We start from the raw sequence: 12,705 nt of genomic DNA, 5'->3' as shown, positions 1-12,705 counted from the left end.
CGAAAAAAAAGAAAATGTCTCCCAGGGTTTTCAGTTCTCTTCCCTCAGTGTTCTGGAATCCAGATGTGGAAAGCCCAGTGGAGCTGAAAACATTTTTGGAGGGTGGAGAGAAAGTTTTGATGCTACTGCTGTAGCCTTATTTTATCCAAACCAGACAATTATCTTTCTTTGTGAAGATTAAAAAGCCAAACAACAACAACTACCTCCACCTTTTGTATAGTGTTACTTTACTAAACATTATTTTTAAGTGAGCCTGCTAAAGAAAAATAATCACTCTGCATGTTCTCAGCACTGAGAAGCAAAGAAGGCCTTTGCGAGGCCTTCTTCCTAACTCAGAGAAGAACATGCAGTGTATCCATTTTCTCTGAAATCCTGTTGGTCAGGTGTGTGAGTCCATTTTTAAGATATATATATTTTCCTGCTCACATATCAAGCAAACACATATTGATTTGCTGCAGCCATACCAGGTCACAGGCTACGGAGGAATGTTCCCATATCTTCTGCAGCTACACCTGGAATATGGTGTTCAGCTAAGTGATGACAAGGGTGGTCAGTGAGGTGATGATAAAAGTTTATAAATAGCTTAAGAGGGTGAACTCCAAAGAGGAAGAAGTATTGTTTTAAGGTGGACTGAACAAGCTTGACTGGTAAAACCAAAATGATGTCCTGACACCCAGGGCCAGGCAGAAGGTGCTGAATAAGACCTTGTACACGGTACAATTGTCAGCAGAGCAGCCTGTGCTTGGTCTTGCCTACACCACAGACATACAATGAATTTACTATTCCAGATTAATTATTCTGGTAATGTTCCAAGCATATTTAAGCACTTCAACTGCTAAATTAGGCCCCAAGTTCAACAGTCCATCAACAGGAACCACACATCGGGTGTATTTAGAGCTACACGAGACACAGTCCCAGAAACATAAAGGAGGAAATAAATCTGCCCAGATGGAAGGATGGACACAAAACCTGACAAATCTGTCATACCTCTATTTTCTGTAGTTCTAGGAAAACATGCATGTGGGATTTGGGAAAGGTCTTTTTAATAAGGGTTAATTGGAGAAGTATGTCACACATGACTGAGTACCGTTTCAAATTACTGCTTACGCTGGCATAACTAAATCAGACAAATGACAGAATACCAAAATAGGGGATAATCAATCTCCTTCCCTTCTATTTAATCTTTATAGCTTAATTATTCTCAAATATCAGCAATTATAGATTTTATGGAATTTGTTGCTTCTTTAAAAATATTATTATGACCAAATCATAATATTCCCCAGAGATCCAGAGTTCTGTAAAATCTTTTTTCTGTTGTTGAATTAGTCTAGGCTTTGGAACTGCTGGTCTCATTTATGTGCCTTACGTGATGCAAAATTCAAGATAAATGATCCTGATACAGTCCGTTCTGAGTTAAAAACAAACAAACAAACCAAACCCAAAAAAACAACAACAACAAAAAAAAAACAAACTGGAAAAGAGAGAACAATCACACTTTAGCAAGGCAGAATAGTTATTCCTGTAAAAATCACCGTACAGTCTGTAACACTGCATTACCGTAAAAGTTAGGTCCCTATCCTCGAACCTGAAAAAGTCACTTCAGTTTCTCTCTGCTGCCCAAGTTAACTGCAAGCATTTCCTGACACTGGGAATGCAGGCAGAAAAAGGAAAAACGTCGACTCGAGAAAAGCACAGCTTCCAATCCCCACCCACCAGCTTCAGTCAAAGGGATGACTTCAGTCCCTTTCTTAACTAATCCTGTCACTGTAAAATCCTACAGTCATTCTTCCACACATAAAGGGAAAACGGACTCACTAGGAGGACCTAGACTGTTTCAGCTTGAACTGTTAACCAATGGTGGAAATGCAAGAATGCTGAAGTTGTGCCTTCAGAGCCAATAGAGTGGATTTGTGTGTCCCACATGACTGTGTTTCCTCTGTCTTTCACATGGGCAGTATTTAGTTCAATTCAGAACTGCAGATAGTATAGCGTGCAGAGCAGCAATGGGATGTCTGAGCACAAGTGGCTGACTTCCAGGCGACTTCAGGAAGCAGATTTGTACATTTCTCCTGAATTTAACTGGGATTCTGCACCCTTGACACCCTCCGACCCTCCTTGTCTCTGCAGAAGGAGACAGCGACCTGCACAGCACAACAAAACTGTGAGTACGGGGTCTATTTATTTTTATTTTCACCCAGAAAGGCAAATATCTTAAAATTGTCAAAATGTTATGTCCTTTAAATCAGTGATTACTTTTCTTATGAGACGAACAAGTATTTAAAGTGATACTAAAATTCAGGAATATTTCTTGCATCCTTCAATAAAAGAAAGGAAAAAAAAAAAAAAAAAAGGAGAAAAGAAAAAGCGAGTTCTCCTCCAGGGCAATGCCTGCATGCACACTGCATGACACACTGCTTCCTGACATAGCCAGCGTGCTGCTTTGTTCATAAAGAAAAACAAAGACAAAAAGCCCTACACACGTATGTTGTTCACTTTTATTTGTACTCTGTGTCTAATCAGGCCTGATCTGTCCCCAAGGGGAAAACATAAAGGCAAACTTTAACTCCGCCAGCAAGGGCAGTCCAGACTTTCCAGACATCTGACAGTTATTATAATTAGCTATGAAAGACAGCAAAGACACTTTGGGGCAAATAGCTCTTACATTTGGAACAATGAAGTCGAGCAAGGTTCCCATCCCACCCCTTCCACGGGGGGAGGGGGAGAGGCGAGCCAACGGGGGGAATGTTAGAAAGGCTTATGGCTGGACTGAAAAAAAACACCAGTATAATATCTGGACTCACTCAGCATGAGGAGAGGCTTTTTGATAAGCAACTTTACCTCTAGATTGTGGCTCGCATTCACTCAGATTCCTGGTGGGGTGGGAAAGGGTGTGGGGCTCTTCACGGTATAACGTCAGAAAGTCGGGGTGGAGGGGGCAGTGGAGATGAGGGGGGCAGAAAGAAGAGAATATCCATAGCAGGAGACATTGAAATTGCTTCCCAGAGCTTTACTGGCCAGATCTCCTTCAGCTCAAGTTGCTTTCTGGGCAAGATTTATGAGAGTTCTCAAACAGAAGCAACAGACAAAGCGGTGCTTTTTTTTCTTCTTCTTCCCCGGAAAAGAAATTGAAGCCAAATGAATAACTGTATAATAAACAGCACTGATTTGTATTTTTGCTCTTTTTTTTTTACCCACATGCTCATAAGATCTTTAATAAGATCTTTACCCCCTGTCTGCACGATCCTTCCCACCCCCCCTTCCCTACTAAAAGTTGGATTCTAAAAAACTACGATCAGAAGGGAAAAAGCAAAGACAATAGAAATCTGACTCAGTCCTGGCTGAGCTGGATCTCTAATAATGCATGAAGTGAAAACAGTTTTTAAGTGAAAGATGAGCAGACTTCTTTGAAAAAAAAATAAAAAAAATTAAAGTGCAATAAGGAGAAATTGTTGAAAGACTCCAGACGCTACTAATTATGGCTTAAATAAATCTTCCAGGACAGATGTTTGCTTGCTCCCGCGGCAGGGACAGGAACGTTAAAAGAAGCATTTTAAAAAAAAAAAAAAAAGAAAAAGAAAAAGATTTGCCGTGAATTTTTTACGTATGATTTTTTATTTTTTTTTTAAATACACCGTTTTATTCTTTGTCTGCCCTCCTGTTATCTCCCCCTCCCCCAACCGCCGCCCACTGTGAGCTGAGACACCTGAAGGCTAGACACAATGATCAACAGAGCACTGCGCTCGCCTGTCTGGATTCCAGCCAGATTTTTTTTTTTTTTTTCCCCCTCCACAATCAAGGAGCCTGCACGCAATGCACGGCAAGCCCCTTGCTCTGCTATGTGCAGATCAGACAGAAGTCTGAACCGTGCTGCAGTGAGATTAAAGACAAACACAAGCCTCTCCTCCTTATGTCGGCCAGGCTCGGTTTCAACTTTGTTATGATTCGCAAAAAATACAAAATAAAAAAACTTTGTAAACATATATACACATTATTGCACAAAACATACGTACATGTACACACACTTTCCAACACAGTGTAACCGGGGGCATCCAATGTTTCCCATTTTACTGTGATTTCTACTCTAGCTTTACAGACAAGGCAGTATTTTATGTTAAGTTCATGCATCACTTACATAATTGCCGTGTAGCTCTCAAATACTACGTAAAGATTCTGTATATTCATATGATATATTACATAAAGGCAAACAGCTACTGTCCAGATACCCACGCCCGAATGCCCATCAAACAGAAATATTTGAAAACATTTGGGTTTGGAGAGATTAGCACGAGCTTCTAGACAGTTTTATGGTAGTTTTAAACAGGGCAGTAGCAAAATGCTTTGTAAGTAGGTTGTCTTCAAATGAAGAAGGGGAGCGTGGCAGGGCACTGGTTTGCTGGCCTTGCAACCCCCGGCCTTCCTGTTGCCACAGACCAGAGAAATGCCGGCTGGCCCAGTGTCACCGTGCCAGAAAGTTGGTCTTGGGAATGCAGTACTCCCCAAAATAGTTGCTCTACGTTTGGTGTGGCTATGGGTGGGGTTAGCAGAGACATATGGAGGAAAAGGAGATTCAAAGCATTTATTCTATTTAATTTTTAAGTGTATGCCATGCGGACCTATGTTCTAAATTCTTTGGAATTTCATTGTCTTCCGGTACAAATTATGGTGTGATACACATGACGGACTAATATTTGTTTTTTAATATGAACTTTGTGTGAAAAAGACTTCAAAGAAAATATATTTTTAAACACACAACCTATGTACACTGCTTTTAATTTACTCTCTGAAAAGGTTTAAACTATATTTTAGTCACTCTAACAAGTATCTCAATGAAAAGACAGGAATTTTTCTTGGCTTTTTTCTTTAATATTGCTTATAAACACTAAGAGGAAAGGAACCTAGCATAAGTATCCCATTTAGTCTTTAAAAAAAACTTCCTTTCCAAATTGCAGCAGAGACATGCAAACAAAAGGTTGCACGTAGTCACAGCAATATCCACAGCAAGGTAAAAAAATTCCAGAATAGAGATTTCAGAAAAATTAAGCGAATCAAGAGTTGTGGTCAAATTTGTATTCTTGTATTTCATTTCTTTTTAAACAAGGGATATAATGCTTTTCTAAAGGAACATTTTATATCCCTTACATGAAATACACAAGCAAACTCAACACAATGGTCATACAAAAGAAGTGTGTACTTGTAAGCTACATGCCATGTACATATGGTCAGTATATGAAGGTGATAATTTTCTTTCTACTTTACCTGGCATATTATGCTTAAAAAAAAAAAAAAAAGTGTCACTTGTTTCAAACACTTTGCTTCAAAAATGTATTTTGAAATAATGCTTGCAGCTACATTATGAAGTGCTGACTTTCATTTTCTTAAGGTAATGACAATAAGCAACCATATTTTTATCCTTTCCTGAAGACTGAAATCCTATGCACATCAATCCCTCTAAACTTCAGAAGTGATTTATACAACACGTTGTATTAGAAGGGCATTTCAACTGGCAATTTATGTAACGTTTGTCAATGCAAAGGTAATGACTAATCACATAGGAATTAAGCATTAAACCTGAGACTATGAATACAGGGTCCTTGCCTCCATGTTTAGTTCAACACTGTCCCCTTCTCCCAGTAAGGTCTCTTGGGTTTTGTGAGTGCTGGGTGTTCAGCAGCTCTGACTAAAGTAGGTAGAAGATACAAGTGACCAGTGTTTCTGTAAGTATGGCATTGTCCTCCTGCTGTTGTTGTCCAGCCACCTGAGATTTGGAGCTATGTGTTTTAGCTTTTTAAGCAATGAGTTGATTTACCCAGTGTGAAAAATTCTGACCTCTGTATTTTTTGCTGACTTCTTAAAAATTTTTAAAAGCTGATGTTGAAACAATGCAATCATGGAAGCTCATGCATATTTATGACTCCATTCCTCAAAAATTTGATATCTATTACAGCTTGTCTCTTAGCCTGTGGCCTACAGTTGGTTGTGCAAACTCCATGGTGCTACTCACACAAATTTCAACTTCTAATTTCCCTTTTTAAACTCTTCTCTCCCCCTTTCCCCTTGTGCTTCCTGTTGCATCCGCTTGTTCGAGCCTTTCCTAGTTCAAGCAGGAGTGTGAGTTTTAGTCATGGGAATAAAGAGCTCAGGGTTACCTCCAAAACTTTCAAAAGATTGGTAGTTTCACGTATACCTTTGCAGAGCTGAAGTAACTTGAGAACCTACCAGAAACACAGACAGTCTCAATAAGGTAATGGGGTCAAATGAGCTCATGCATTACAGATAGGAAGAGAACCGCGCATTGCATTTTTACAGATAAAAAGTACAGAGCGTTTTAATGTAAACAGATTTCTGGTTGATATTTTAGCAAACTGTTTCAAAGCTCAAACTACAGCAGAGTCTAAATGACTTTCAGCATGGTACAGTTAGACCAGATGGCCACGTGTTCTTTTCTTATTTAGATGAGACTTTTCCTTTCAATAACATCTTTCTTCCTGACCTGCTTAAAAATTCCAGCGAATGAAATCAGCACAGGATTTTCAATTCTAATTGACCATGTGCAGAGGAAAGGCCAGTAGAGAAATCAGTAGGACCATTGTAAGGCACACTGCATCAATCTCTCCTTTGTCCTGAATCTTTTCTAGTATGAGATGAAATAATTAAGAATATTTAATTTATATTATTTGTACAGTGACAAATCTAGCAGCATGCAGGCAAAAATCATGGCAAGTTCCTCTTTTAGAAATGCGTGTAACAAGGAATACGTGTGTCTATCAGACACCAGCCAAACAGGTACTCGACATCATTTAATGACCAAATAGTAAGACCTAAAAAAACCCATAAAAACAGAAACAAAACTGCCAAAACAAACTCAAGCAAAGAATGACCAAAAAGACTGAAAGGTGTGGGTGAACTAAAGCACAAAATGCTTTGCCTTTTCTAACGAAGGCAGAAAATTTGAAGGATGTGGTACTTAATCAAATTTTTATAAAGTACATTTTAGAAGTGTCAGAAAAATGTATTTTTCCACAGTCCAAAATGTTTACCCTTAAAACATCTGTAACCTTCAATTGCTATTAATGTGCCCACATAGATTTTACACACACACACATACCACCCACACTACGTGGGTTGGTGATCAGCCTCACTTGTGTGTGTGTGATCTACATGCCAAGTAGTAGTTTCAAATACTGTATGTATCACACACAAACATCATCCACAAAACTATGTACACAGATGACACCACTACAGTCTTACCTGCTATTTTATTTGGAATTAGTGGGATACGTGTGAAGTAATACAACAATGTTGGAGATTTAGCAAGTAGAGCTTTGCACAAAGTTTCACCCATAGATTTACGCAGCCCACGGATAAGGTAAGTGGTGGAAATGAATCCTTCAGAAGAAAAGTGGGGTGGGGAAAAAAGACCAATTGAAAGCAATACAGAGCAAGTTTGGTTGGCTGGAAAAAAAAATTCAGAAACAGACTTATGACTGTTGTACTGTTTTGCACATATTAACTCTCCTATTCAGAGTTCAGTTTGACATTATGCTTTGGTGGTTGCTGGTCTCATTATCACTATAAGCTTGAGTCAAGAAAGAACTAAATACCTGTAGAATGAAATTTCTGAAAAATAATAGTGAAAATGGTTGCAATAAGATACCCTTCTTTTCTTCAGATGAATCAAGTTTGCACTAAAATTTAATATTTTTTTAAGTTTAAGGTAGAAAAAAAGCCAGAAGAGAATGCAGTGGGCAGTATGGCCTTTGCTATATGTCAAGCATGCAGTCTAAATAACATCTGCATGAAGAAACATGCCTGAGAACATAAAACAAAGCACAGACCTTGCGTCTGGCCAGGCAGACATGGTAAAAGTCTGATTCTCCAGCTCTCCAGCAGCATGGTTCACAGCCTTGGGCAAATCATTTAACTCCCTGGCTTCTCATCTACATCATATTAGCAGAATTGAAGTTTTGAATATGTGATTATTATTATGAAGTCAGCATTGAGATACCACAGCAAAGGGTACTGGAGACACCTCAGATGCTTGAAAAGAACACAAAATACTAGACAGAAATAATGTCTTCTGTTGCTGTTATTACGTCAGATCATCTTTGGTGTGGTGTTTCTATAACTAGACAAGATACAAAGCCTATTTCTCAAGAGATTAATATTATCCAGGTCTAGCCTAATTTTCTTAAGTTCTCCATGTACTTGAACATTCACTTCTTATTTTTTGGTAACACGCAACAAAACATCAGAATATAGGATGAATGGAAGATACTACTCCATCTGTAATGATGCTCTAGATTCAACATTCATGCAAGGCCCAACACTAAAATGCTGACTCCTGTAATGGGTTATTAATAGACTGTCCCATGGTACCAGTGAGACTCACTGCAGGTTAAAATGCTGCACTGCGTCACCAGGAGTACCAAACCTGAGCTCTAGACACTCACTGCCTCTAGTGTCTGTGCACCAAGGATCTGATCTTGTGATGGCATTGAGTGTATTCCTACTTCTAAAGCCTAAAGGTGAGCCAGCAAATCACTTCCATGCTCAAAGATCAGCATGTGCTTAAAGCGTCATGCTGGAATAGGTCTGTAATTTCTACAGAGCACGTTGCAGGGAGAAGTAAATACCTTTGCTGGTTCTGCCCCCATTAAATCCCAGTTTCACCTTTTTGTTTCTACTGATGATTCTTTGATTTCCACCACGGAACAGACCAAAAGACAGCACACACAAAACGTAACGTTTGTTCATCTATGCTTTATATTTAGTAAGTGGTTTCTAAGATTTTTGAGGTCTATGATTTAACTTTGCTGAGGAGAAAGTATAAGCTGGGTTACCATCACATTGAAGTTAGAAACCCTTGGGTAGCAACACTAAAAATCACTGTGCAAGAACAGAAATCAGTGAGCCTGCAGTGACCATGAGATGTGACAGGAGATGTTCTCAGGCCACCATTTTGTGACTAACTCAAATGACCATGTCGCACACGTGTAACTGGAAACTCTGTTTTCCCTCCCTGAGTAAATATAGGAGATCTCTGTGCAAAAGAAAAGAAATCATTTTCTGATGAATGTTTCTATGAATCAATATTTATGCCCAGTATGAAAGAACTACTCAGACTTTCAGCTATCTTGTGTCAGTGCTGCTCACAAGATGTAAAAAATTAATGAAAAAGGGAATGCGACAGACCTGCTGAACATCTCGGCAGATTTGCAGAAGGGGCGGGGTAGTGAAAAGTGGGCAAGAGGAAAATATCCTGCATGGAAGTACAGTCTTGTGCAGTGCTCAGAACAAGCAGAGGAAGTCAGCAAAATGTGCACAGTAATATCCAACTGATGGTCTGTATTTCACCAGCCTATTTTTACTGTTAGGGCTCCAGACTATATCAGGAGTCTATCCAGACTCTTAAGCCATGGGATGGGGATAATGGGATCAGATAAAATGATTAAAATCAGTTTGGTCTCATGATTTCAGCTACTAAGTGTAGTAGATGCAAAACTGAAAGACTTAATTGTATGACAAAAGTACAAACACTCTTTGTTTTACCTCTGCATTTTTCCAGTTTAGAGAAATTGATGAGATTTTTCTCTGTTTGTTTGATTGAAAAAAAACAACAATGGCAAGCAAGATGATTCTTTTCTTGCAGCATCCCAGCTGAAACTGGTTTCATCTATCCAAACAAATAAGCTCAGAAGTAGCTGTAGAAACAAATTTTGTGCTACATCCCATGAGATATTTTACATAAACTTTCCAGTTAGGAAACTTCAGAAACAAATATTGGTTTTAAATACGTTATAGAGTTTGGTAACTGCCTTTTTTTTTAGAAATAAAAAATCTAACAATTTCCCAGGATGTCTTATCCATACACTGAGTTTGTGCTACTGTTTTCAAGCATTATTTTTTTTTGTTTCTTTGAAGCCACTTTTCCTGGAGAATAATTTTCAAAAAAAGAGGATTTAAAAAGATAAGTCTGGTAAATGACAGCAGTGAAGAAAAGCAGCTCCCAGTGTTGATTAAAAGACTTGGAAAGGGTTAAAAATTCAGATCTTTATGTAAGAATTAAAAATGAAAGGAGAGTTAAAAAGGGGGAGAAGCGGGGGAAGAGCTAAGCTGCTGGTGACTTGAGTGTATTTATGGATTACTATGTCCTGAAAAGAAGAAAACCAGAGTTGTAAGATGACACTGCAGGGGTTGTCTGGACTTTTCACCAAGTGTAAAGTCTGTTTAGTCAGTGTCTTAATGCCTAATGCTGACCTTTGCCCTCTTCACTCCTCCCTGCTCCAGGTGCAACATTTTTGCAAGTGCTTTAACATTACTGGAAAGTTTGTGCAGGTTTCACACACTGCAAAGTGTAGAGTGCTTTACACAACGTCCACTAAACCCATCCAATATCAAGGGTTAGCGCTTGTGTTTTGTGGTTTTTTTTATCCTAACTACACACAATGATTTGTTCTACACATTTCCCCTTATTAGTATTACTGCATTAAATTAATAAAAACAAAAGCTTCTTTCCAAGGGTATTTAATTTGCATAATTCTATACAACACGATACAAGATTAAGTATAAACTCATGTCAAATACTCCCCAGCACTGTGAATTATAGCAGGAGCGTGCAACGTATGCTGGCAATGCTATTGATCTCCCTTAAATTAATTCTCTTTGCTATGGAAATGGAAAGACAAACCCAGAACCCATTGCTACACAACAGCCAAGCCACTACACCTCATTTTCCTCAGGAAAAAAAAAAAAAATTGATTTCTTGTAGAGTTATTATATCAGGACAGATTTAAATTTTAAAGCAAAACAGCAGTTTTACAGACTAATAATGGACAGCTAAACTATATAAGGTCTGTGCAATTTTGATTTACAAAAATAAGGAGTGCAGTAAAATGCATATTAAATATGAAATGCTAGAGATTCTACAGTTGTCAGCGATGCAGATAATATGAAAGACAGCACACACAAAACGGTTCATCCATCATTCTTCTGTGCTTTATATTTAGTAGGTAGCTTCTGGGATTTTAGAGGTCTATGATTTAACTTTGCTGAGGAGAAAGTTTAAGCTGGGTTACCATCATATTCAAGACCATTTGAGACTTTGTGTTGCTTCTGAAAAGCCTACCATAGGCATTTCTGGCCACTGTGGGCAAGGAACCCATTTTCTCCATTCAGACTAGGCTGCCACACTGATGGCTTCCTTGGGTTTGACCTGGCATTAAAGATCTTTTTCACTATTAGTACATAACACCACATACTAAAACTCACCCTACAACATCAGCATAAAACTTACTGAAAATCCAAGACTGTCCCATACTTGTTTCCTGCATTTTGTGACCTATACTAGCTGTGTCTAAAATATATTTAAAATTATGATTTAGACATTTCAAACCTTTAGATAACTACCTTGACTTCCCCACATTCCTTCCTCACTGAGCTATGCTGAGAAATGTTCATTAAGTTAATGAAAGGAGGGAATGGATTGGTTTAAAATAGGTGAATAGCAGCAGGGAGTTTTAATGGAAAACCCTACTAGTCAGAACTGTCTAGCCAAAATAACCCAGGATAACGAGGCTTCTATGTACAGCATTACTGCAAGGTGAGACTTACATAAAAAGAGTTCTGATAAGGGTTTACAGACAGGGAATGTCTACAGCACATGTGTTTGCATCTGGACTGAAGCATTCCTTTAACTGGATTGGCTTTTGTATAAGTGAAGTATCTTTCTGGATTATGTGTCTTTCTAGAAGAATATTTTGTTGTTTTTTTCCTATGACATCATTATATAAAAATGATTTTAGTCTATCTTCATTATCTAGATAGTTTTCAGGGGTTTGATTTTAGGGGGAGATTTTTCTATAAAACAAAATATAGGTGTTACTATAGTAGTTTATTCCAGGAGTAGGCACAGGTCAAGGGGTCAAAAATATTCTGGGAAGTGTTTCCTGAAATAGTTTTCTTATGTTCTTCAATTTAATTTGTAACACTTCGACTACAAGAGAATCAAGAAAAAAAAAAAAAAGTTGTTTATTGCATGACGGGCTATTTCTAGAGCTGGGCCGCTTTATCTCAGCACAAAGAGTGCTCCTGTTCACAGCACAGCTGCTAACAACTCATCAACACTCCTTGTTTAAGAGTAGGGTACCATTAGAAGTCAAAACTTGAAAGAAACCTGAAATGTTATTATTGCAGTAAGCTATGCAACTGGATTTGATTTCTAGCCAGACTGTATCCCTTTGCTCCTGACAGTGTTTACAAGACATATTTAGTGCAGGTGGTACTCTCCTTAATTTCACTGAAGGTCAAGTGTACTTGTCATAATTGTATTTTTTGCACAGCTGAGAATTCAACTACTTCTGCAGACTGAAAACAGACATTGTTTCTGTGAAGGAAACACATAGCACTGAAGAGCTGGACTTGAGATAAACAGAATGAAGTACATTTTCACACTCTTTTCTCCTGCTGTCTCATGAAGATCATCACTTTTGAAGCTGCTGTGTATCAGTGCATGCAGCCATTTGCATCCTTCTCTTCCAGAACTTTAGAACCCTTTGTCTGGAAACATGATTTCTTGCTTTAGGTGGCTGCTATACATTTTTTTCAGAACTACAACCTAAGGTGAAGTTCTTGCTATATTTGTAAAAGACTGATTTTACAGTGATTTGCAAGTATGAAAAGGAATAAAGCTAAAAATAGTCAAGTTTC

The 12,705-nt window shown here is 38.3% G+C and overlaps 1 long non-coding RNA gene across 5 annotated transcripts in view; it reads left to right on the top strand.

Annotated features, from left to right (window-relative positions):
• The first annotated feature begins 1,748 nt into the window (after positions 1–1,748).
• Positions 1,749–12,705, top strand: part of LOC114055851 — a 60,691-nt gene continuing 49,734 nt past the window's right edge. For 2 of the 5 annotated variants that reach the window (XR_003570846.1, XR_003570847.1), the window contains exon 1: positions 1,749–2,161. This is a non-coding gene — a long non-coding RNA (uncharacterized LOC114055851). The remainder of the gene's footprint in view (positions 2,162–12,705) is intronic. The other 3 variants (XR_003570848.1, XR_003570845.1, XR_003570849.1) reach the window with 3 other exon arrangements.

The sequence above is a fragment of the Empidonax traillii genome, unplaced genomic scaffold (genome assembly GCF_003031625.1).
Source record: "Empidonax traillii isolate 1590-97213 ecotype Southwest subspecies unplaced genomic scaffold, ASM303162v1 scaffold69:size3087049, whole genome shotgun sequence".
NCBI lineage: Eukaryota > Metazoa > Chordata > Aves > Passeriformes > Tyrannidae > Empidonax > Empidonax traillii.
Note: the sequence above shows the minus strand (reverse complement) of the source record. Positions and strands in the feature narration are given on the sequence as shown.